At 41.4% G+C, this 8609-nt stretch overlaps 3 non-coding genes across 3 annotated transcripts; all 3 read right to left on the reverse strand.

Annotated features, from left to right (window-relative positions):
- Positions 1–633: 633 nt before the first annotated feature.
- On the reverse strand, positions 634–715 carry TRNAS-AGA (transfer RNA serine (anticodon AGA)). Its single transcript has one exon. It is a non-coding gene; the product is annotated as a tRNA-Ser (tRNA).
- Positions 716–3575: 2860 nt separating this feature from the next.
- TRNAS-AGA (transfer RNA serine (anticodon AGA)) lies at positions 3576–3657 on the reverse strand. The gene has a single exon. It is a non-coding gene; the product is annotated as a tRNA-Ser (tRNA).
- A 4441-nt stretch (positions 3658–8098) lies between these two features.
- Positions 8099–8170, reverse strand: TRNAH-GUG (transfer RNA histidin (anticodon GUG)). The gene has a single exon. It is a non-coding gene; the product is annotated as a tRNA-His (tRNA).
- Positions 8171–8609: the final 439 nt, after the last annotated feature.

The following is an 8609-nucleotide window of genomic DNA, read 5'->3' on the forward strand; positions in this document are numbered from 1 at the left end:
ACAACAAGACGAAGGAACATTGGGGCATCAGACGCTTTGGAAAGTAGCCACCAACCGCAGAGAAAGAGAGAAAGAGGGAAAAGACAGTATGAGGTGTGGAGAAAACAGCAGCAGGTACAAGGAGCTCAAATGAGATTAATGGCGCCTAAATAGAGCACGTAAAGGAACAGTTACAAATCTAAGAAAAGGGAAAGAAAAGACTAGGAAAAAACACAGAAAGAGCTTGTAGATGAAATTCTCTTCCAGGAACAGCAGGTTAAGAGAAATTACACAGGGAGCAGTTAAGCTTGTAACACGGGGGAGAATTGAAAAGAAAATGCAGTTTTATGAAGTGTGTTTGCCTAATCCAGCTAGCACTTTTATTTTATTTCTCTATTTGCTTCTTTTATTGGTAAAGTAAGTTTCAAGTGCATGCACAGGTATGACCGAGAGAGCCAGGGTATAATAATTTGAAGCGTTTGCACCAGCGCTAATGAAGGACGAGAGTTATAGCAAAGATATGAAAGGGGGAGCGATAATAAATATGTGTTATGGCAATAGTGACACCAAAATAAGCCACCTATTTATAAAACTGACATGGAAGAAATACTAAAGGTTAACTTCTGAAATTGTAGCCGATGTTAAAAAGATTCACGTTGTCGGCAGGATTCGAACCTGCGCGGGGAGACCCCAATGGATTTCTAGTCCATCGCCTTAACCACTCGGCCACAACAACTGACTGCAAGGTGTGTGCACATAATCTGTATGCAAGTTTTCAAGGTGTCCCACAGCAAATTCCTGATATTCTGCAATGCACTTTTTAAAAATAAGGTTTTTTTCAGCAGGCACATTCTCTCCTAAAAACAAAAATTGCATGCGTATATCTCTAGTTTGGAATACCATAGGCTTGCATGCATACTCTCATGGGTCACTCAAGTTTTTTGGACCCTATTGCACTCTGTTTTCGTGCTGCTTTTAGTATATGTCCCATATTAAAGAAGTCTACCATCTTTGAGTATTTGAGGCTCCTTTGTAAGTGCTTTATATTTTTTCCTTGAAGAGCTATATAATAAAGGGGTCCGGGAAGGATTGCATTTATGGAAGATAAAAGAAGGCCCACTTGTCTCACCAAATGCTGTAGAGAAACCTGATGTTTTACTCATGTTATCCTTAATTCGTTTTTGTTAGACCTTGCATTCTTAAGGTGGTCCCAACCCCACCTTATTGCTTTTCACCTCCGCATTTTGCTGTATCTTTTTGTTGGCCTTAGGACTCTGATCACTTTATCGCTACTAATCAGTGCTGAAGTGCACGTGCTTCTTTCCTAATCATGTGTATAATTGGAGTATACCTGACTGACAGATTTAATTTACTTGAAAGCCCCTTGTAAAGTGGTATACCATATACCCAGGGACTGATTGTGCCGCCCAAAGAAATAGCATTTCAAACCTGTCTCAAGCCTGCTACTGCAGTGCCTGTGCTGCAGTGTACTGCCACTTCGACTTGGCATTTAAAAGTACTTGCCAAGCCTTAAACTCCAATTTTATTACATATCAGTAACCCCTAAGGTAGGCCCTAGGTAGTCCTAGGGGCATCATGCTATGTAAGTAAAAGGTAAGACATGTACTGTGGTAGTTTGTATGTCCTAGTAGTATCAAACAGTCTATTACATTTTTCACTACTGTGAGGTCTGCCCCTCTCATAGGTTAGCATTGGGTATTCCCTTATACTTTTTGGGGGGTAATTCCATATCAGAGAGGAGAAGCTTTATTTATTTATTGATAAATCCTATCTACTGGTGAGGTTGGATTTAATCTTACTATTGTATAAATGCCATTTTTAGAGAGTGAGCATTTCTCTGCACTTACTGCTCTATTTGTATTGAAACCTGTCTTCGATTGACGTCTGGATTGGGCTGCGAGACAGCTACATATGTGCATTCCCTTTAGACAGCCACAACACAGGTCACTCAACTGCAACTGCATTCATCTGCATTCTGATTGGCCTGGGGGAGAGCTCCGCTCCCCTTACCGCAAATATGTTCAAGAACGATAATTTATGTCAGTAAGTACAGTATACCTACATCTTATAATCATGTGTGTTTAAATAATTTGTTGTTAGATCGTTTAAATATTGAAAAGGATCTGTTTTTAATAGACATTTTACAAAAACAACTGGTACATTTGGGAATTCTGTAAAGGAAAAACCCAACTGCCGTGACATTGCCAACCACAATGCCATGACTCGGATTCGAACCGAGGTTGCTGCGCCCACAACGCAGAGTACTAACCACTATACGATCACGGCGAGCTACTTGGGCTCAATAACGTACAGTGACATGAAGAAATTATAATTCGGAACACTCAGGGCTACTCCTGTGATAGGCTGAATGTGTTCATTGCTTCCTCATTCCTTATACAAAGGCTTTATCTCCTCAGTGGTTGATAGGCTGAAACTGTTTCCTGGCCGCCTGCTTGTGAACTGGCAGGAGTCAAAGATCACACATACACTGGTGGGCCTGTGATGGGACACCAATGCAGAGAAACACACCTGGCGCAGATATTCTATTCTGTTTATTAGACCTGCATCTCCCCTGTACCTCCTCAAGCCATCTGTATGTGAAGCAAGAAAGAGTTAAGGAACGGTCCATCTACACTTTTATTGGGAGGATGCTGCCGTGAGCTCCTCCCAGCTAATCACACAAACAGCAGTAAAGCAAGATAACTACACAGTTAGGGGGGACTGCATGGTTAGGTTTTTGAGGAATTATTGAAACTGACCTCAGTGACCCATAATCAGAGCTGTGGCTAATGACTGCATGCCTAATTATGATGAAGCAAGCACCATGGCTCGTAGGGGCCCCACAACACACTTTTCTTAGCTCATTGAATTAAAGTATAAACTTCTGCCATGTGTGAGTGGTAAACGCTTGTTAATTTTGTTGCTTTTCAAATTCACGTCTGACAACAAGACGAAGGAACATTGGGGCATCAGACGCTTTGGAAAGTAGCCACCAACCGCAGAGAAAGAGAGAAAGAGGGAAAAGACAGTATGAGGTGTGGAGAAAACAGCAGCAGGTACAAGGAAATCAAATGAGATTAATGGCGCCTAAATAGAGCACGTAAAGGAACAGTTACAAATCTAAGAAAAGGGAAAGAAAAGACTAGGAAAAAACACAGAAAGAGCTTGTAGATGAAATTCTCTTCCAGGAACAGCAGGTTAAGAGAAATTACACAGGGAGCAGTTAAGCTTGTAACACGGGGGAGAATTGAAAAGAAAATGCAGTTTTATGAAGTGTGTTTGCCTAATCCAGCTAGCACTTTTATTTTATTTCTCTATTTGCTTCTTTTATTGGTAAAGTAAGTTTCAAGTGCATGCACAGGTATGACCGAGAGAGCCAGGGTATAATAATTTGAAGCGTTTGCACCAGCGCTAATGAAGGACGAGAGTTATAGCAAAGATATGAAAGGGGGAGCGATAATAAATATGTGATATGGCAATAGTGACACCAAAATAAGCCACCTATTTATAAAACTGACATGGAAGAAATACTAAAGGTTAACTTCTGAAATTGTAGCCGATGTTAAAAAGATTCTCGTTGTCGGCAGGATTCGAACCTGCGCGGGGAGACCCCAATGGATTTCTAGTCCATCGCCTTAACCACTCGGCCACAACAACTGACTGCAAGGTGTGTGCACATAATCTGTATGCAAGTTTTCAAGGTGTCCCACAGCAAATTCCTGATATTCTGCAATGCACTTTTTAAAAATAAGGTTTTTTTCAGCAGGCACATTCTCTCCTAAAAACAAAAATTGCATGCGTATATCTCTAGTTTGGAATACCATAGGCTTGCATGCATACTCTCATGGGTCACTCAAGTTTTTTGGACCCTATTGCACTCAGTTTTCGTGCTGCTTTTAGTATATGTCCCATATTAAAGAAGTCTACCATCTTTGAGTATTTGAGGCTCCTTTGTAAGTGCTTTATATTTTTTCCTTGAAGAGCTATATAATAAAGGGGTCCGGGAAGGATTGCATTTATGGAAGATAAAAGAAGGCCCACTTGTCTCACCAAATGCTGTAGAGAAACCTGATGTTTTACTCATGTTATCCTTAGTTCGTTTTTGTTAGACCTTGCATTCTTAAGGTGGTCCCAACCCCACCTTATTGCTTTTCACCTCCGCATTTTGCTGTATCTTTTTGTTGTCCTTAGGACTCTGATCACTTTATCGCTACTAATCAGTGCTGAAGTGCACGTGCTTCTTCCCTAATCATGTGTATAATTGGAGTATACCTGACTGACAGATTTAATTTACTTGAAAGCCCCTTGTAAAGTGGTATACCATATACCCAGGGACTGATTGTGCCGCCCAAAGAAATAGCATTTCAAACCTGTCTCAAGCCTGCTACTGCAGTGCCTGTGCTGCAGTGTACTGCCACTTCGACTTGGCATTTAAAACTACTTGCCAAGCCTTAAACTCCAATTTTATTACATATCAGTAACCCCTAAGGTAGGCCCTAGGTAGTCCTAGGGGCATCATGATATGCAAGTAAAAGGTAAGACATGTACTGTGGTAGTTTGTATGTCCTAGTAGTATCCAACAGTCTATTACATTTTTCACTTCTGTGAGGTCTGCCCCTCTCATAGGTTAGCATTGGGTATTCCCTTATACTTTTTGGGGGGTAATTCCATATCAGAGAGGAGAAGCTTTATTTATTTATTGATAAATCCTATCTACTGGTGAGGTTGGATTTAATCTTACTATTGTATAAATGCCATTTTTAGAGAGTGAGCATTTCTCTGCACTTACTGCTCTATTTGCATTGAAACCTGTCTTCGATTGACGTCTGGATTGGGCTGCGAGACAGCTACATATGTGCATTCCCTGTAGACAGCCACAACACAGGTCACTCAACTGCAACTGCATTCATCTGCATTCTGATTGGCCTGGGGGAGAGCTCCGCTCCCCTTACCGCAAATATGTTCAAGAACGATAATTTATGTCAGTAAGTACAGTATACCTACATCTTATAATCATGTGTGTTTAAATAATTTGTTGTTAGATCGTTTAAATATTGAAAAGGATCTGTTTTTAATAGACATTTTACAAAAACAACTGGTACATTTGGGAATTCTGTAAAGGAAAAACCCAACTGCCGTGACATTGCCAACCACAATGCCGTGACTCAGATTCGAACCGAGGTTGCTGCGGCCACAACGCAGAGTACTAACCACTATACGATCACGGCGAGCTACTTGGGCTCAATAATGTACAGTGACATGAAGAAATTATAATTCGGAACACTCAGGGCTACTCCTGTGATAGGCTGAATGTGTTCATTGCTTCCTCATTCCTTATAAAAAGGCTTTATCTCCTCAGTGGTTGATAGGCTGAAACCGTTTCCTGGCCGCCTGCTTGTGAACTGGGAGGAGTCAAAGATCACACATACACTGGTGGGCCTGTGATGGGACACCAATGCAGAGAAACACACCTGGCGCAGATATTCTATTCTGTTTATTAGACCTGCATCTCCCCTGTACCTCCTCAAGCCATCTGTATGTGAAGCAAGAAAGAGTTAAGGAACGGTCCATCTACACTTTTATTGGGAGGATGCTGCCGTGAGCTCCTCCCAGCTAATCACACAAACAGCAGTAAAGCAAGATAACTACACAGTTAGGGGGGACTGCATGGTTAGGTTTTTGAGGAATTATTGAAACTGACCTCAGTGACCCATAATCAGAGCTGTGGCTAATGACTGCATGCCTAATTATGATGAAGCAAGCACCATGGCTCGTAGGGGCCCCACAACACACTTTTCTTAGCTCATTGAATTAAAGTATAAACTTCTGCCATGTGTGAGTGGTAAAGGCTTGTTAATTTTGTTGCTTTTCAAATTCACGTCTGACAACAAGACGAAGGAACATTGGGGCATCAGACGCTTTGGAAAGTAGCCACCAACCGCAGAGAAAGAGAGAAAGAGGGAAAAGACAGTATGAGGTGTGGAGAAAACAGCAGCAGGTACAAGGAGCTCAAATGAGATTAATGGCGCCTAAATAGAGCACGTAAAGGAACAGTTACAAATCTAAGAAAAGGGAAAGAAAAGACTAGGAAAAAACACAGAAAGAGCTTGTAGATGAAATTCTCTTCCAGGAACAGCAGGTTAAGAGAAATTACACAGGGAGCAGTTAAGCTTGTAACACGGGGGAGTATAGAAAAGAAAATGCAGTTTTATGAAGTGTGTTTGCCTAATCCAGCTAGCACTTTTATTTTATTTCTCTATTTGCTTCTTTTATTGGTAAAGTAAGTTTCAAGTGCATGCACAGGTATGACCGAGAGAGCCAGGGTATAATAATTTGAAGCGTTTGCACCAGCGCTAATGAAGGACGAGAGTTATAGCAAAGATATGAAAGGGGGAGCGATAATAAATATGTGATATGTCAATAGTGACACCAAAATAAGCCACCTATTTATAAAACTGACATGGAAGAAATACTAAAGGTTAACTTCTGAAATTGTAGCCGATGTTAAAAAGATTCTCGTTGTCGGCAGGATTCGAACCTGCGCGGGGGAGACCCCAATGGATTTCTAGTCCAGCGCCTTAACCACTCGGCCACAACAACTGACTGCAAGGTGTGTGCACATAATCTGTATGCAAGTTTTCAAGGTGTCCCACAGCAAATTCCTGATATTCTGCAATGCACTTTTTAAAAATAAGGTTTTTTTCAGCAGGCACATTCTCTCCTAAAAACAAAAATTGCATGCGTATATCTCTAGTTTGGAATACCATAGGCTTGCATGCATACTCTCATGGGTCACTCAAGTTTTTTGGACCCTATTGCACTCTGTTTTCATGCTGCTTTTAGTATATGTCCCATATTAAAGAAGTCTACCATCTTTGAGTATTTGAGGCTCCTTTGTAAGTGCTTTATATTTTTTCCTTGAAGAGCTATATAATAAAGGGGTCCGGGAAGGATTGCATTTATGGAAGATAAAAGAAGGCCCACTTGTCTCACCAAATGCTGTAGAGAAACCTGATGTTTTACTCATGTTATCCTTAGTTCGTTTTTTTAGACCTTGCATTCTTAAGGTGGTCCCAAACCCACCTTATTGCTTTTCACCTCCGCATTTTGCTGTATCTTTTTGTTGGCCTTAGGACTCTGATCACTTTATCGCTACTAATCAGTGCTGAAGTGCACGTGCTTCTTCCCTAATCATGTGTATAATTGGAGTATACCTGACTGACAGATTTAATTTACTTGAAAGCCCCTTGTAAAGTGGTATACCATATACCCAGGGACTGATTGTGCCGCCCAAAGAAATAGCATTTTAAACCTGTCTCAAGCCTGCTACTGCAGTGCCTGTGCTGCAGTGTACTGCCACTTCGACTTGGCATTTAAAACTACTTGCCAAGCCTTAAACTCCAATTTTATTACATATCAGTAACCCCTAAGGTAGGCCCTAGGTAGTCCTAGGGGCATCATGCTATGTACGTAAAAGGTAAGACATGTACTGTGGTAGTTTGTATGTCCTAGTAGTATCAAACAGTCTATTACATTTTTCACTACTGTGAGGTCTGCCCCTCTCATAGGTTAGCATTGGGTATTCCCTTATACTTTTTGGGGGGTAATTCCATATCAGAGAGGAGAAGCTTTATTTATTTATTGATAAATCCTATCTACTGGTGAGGTTGGATTTAATCTTACTATTGTATAAATGCCATTTTTAGAGAGTTAGCATTTCTCTGCACTTACTGCTCTATTTGCATGAAAACCTGTCTTCAATTGACGTCTGGATTGGGCTGCGAGACAGCTACATATGTGCATTCCCGGTAGACAGCCACAACACAGGTCACTCAACTGCAACTGCATTCATCTGCATTCTGATTGGCCTGGGGGAGAGCTCCGCTCCCCTTACCGCAAATATGTTCAAGAACGATAATTTATGTCAGTAAGTACAGTATACCTACATCTTATAATCATGTGTGTTTAAATAATTTGTTGTTAGATCGTTTAAATATTGAAAAGGATCTGTTTTTAATAGACATTTTACAAAAACAACTGGTACATTTGGGAATTCTGTAAAGGAAAAACCCAACTGCCGTGACATTGCCAACCACAATGCCGTGACTCGGATTCGAACCGAGGTTGCTGCGGCCACAACGCAGAGTACTAACCACTATACGATCACGGCGAGCTACTTGGGCTCAATAACGTACAGTGACATGAAGAAATTATAATTCGGAACACTCACGGCTACTCCTGTGATAGGCTCAATATGTTCATTGCTTCCTCATTCCTTATACAAAGGCTTTATCTCCTCAGTGGTTGATAGGCTGAAACCGTTTCCTGGCCGCCTGCTTGTGAACTGGCAGGAGTCAAAGATCACACATACACTGGTGGGCCTGTGATGGGACACCAATGCCGAGAAACACACCTGGCGCAGATATTCTATTCTGTTTATTAGACCTGCATCTCCCCTGTACCTCCTCAAGCCATCTGTATGTGAAGCAAGAAAGAGTTAAGGAACGGTCCATGTACACTTTTATTGGGAGGATGCTGCCGTGAGCTCCTCCCAGCTAATCACACAAACAGCAGTAAAGCAAGATAACTACACAGTTAGGGGGGACTGC

Source organism: Lissotriton vulgaris, chromosome 1_1 (assembly GCF_964263255.1).
Source record: "Lissotriton vulgaris chromosome 1_1, aLisVul1.2, whole genome shotgun sequence".
In the NCBI taxonomy this organism is placed as follows: Eukaryota; Metazoa; Chordata; class Amphibia; order Caudata; family Salamandridae; genus Lissotriton; species Lissotriton vulgaris.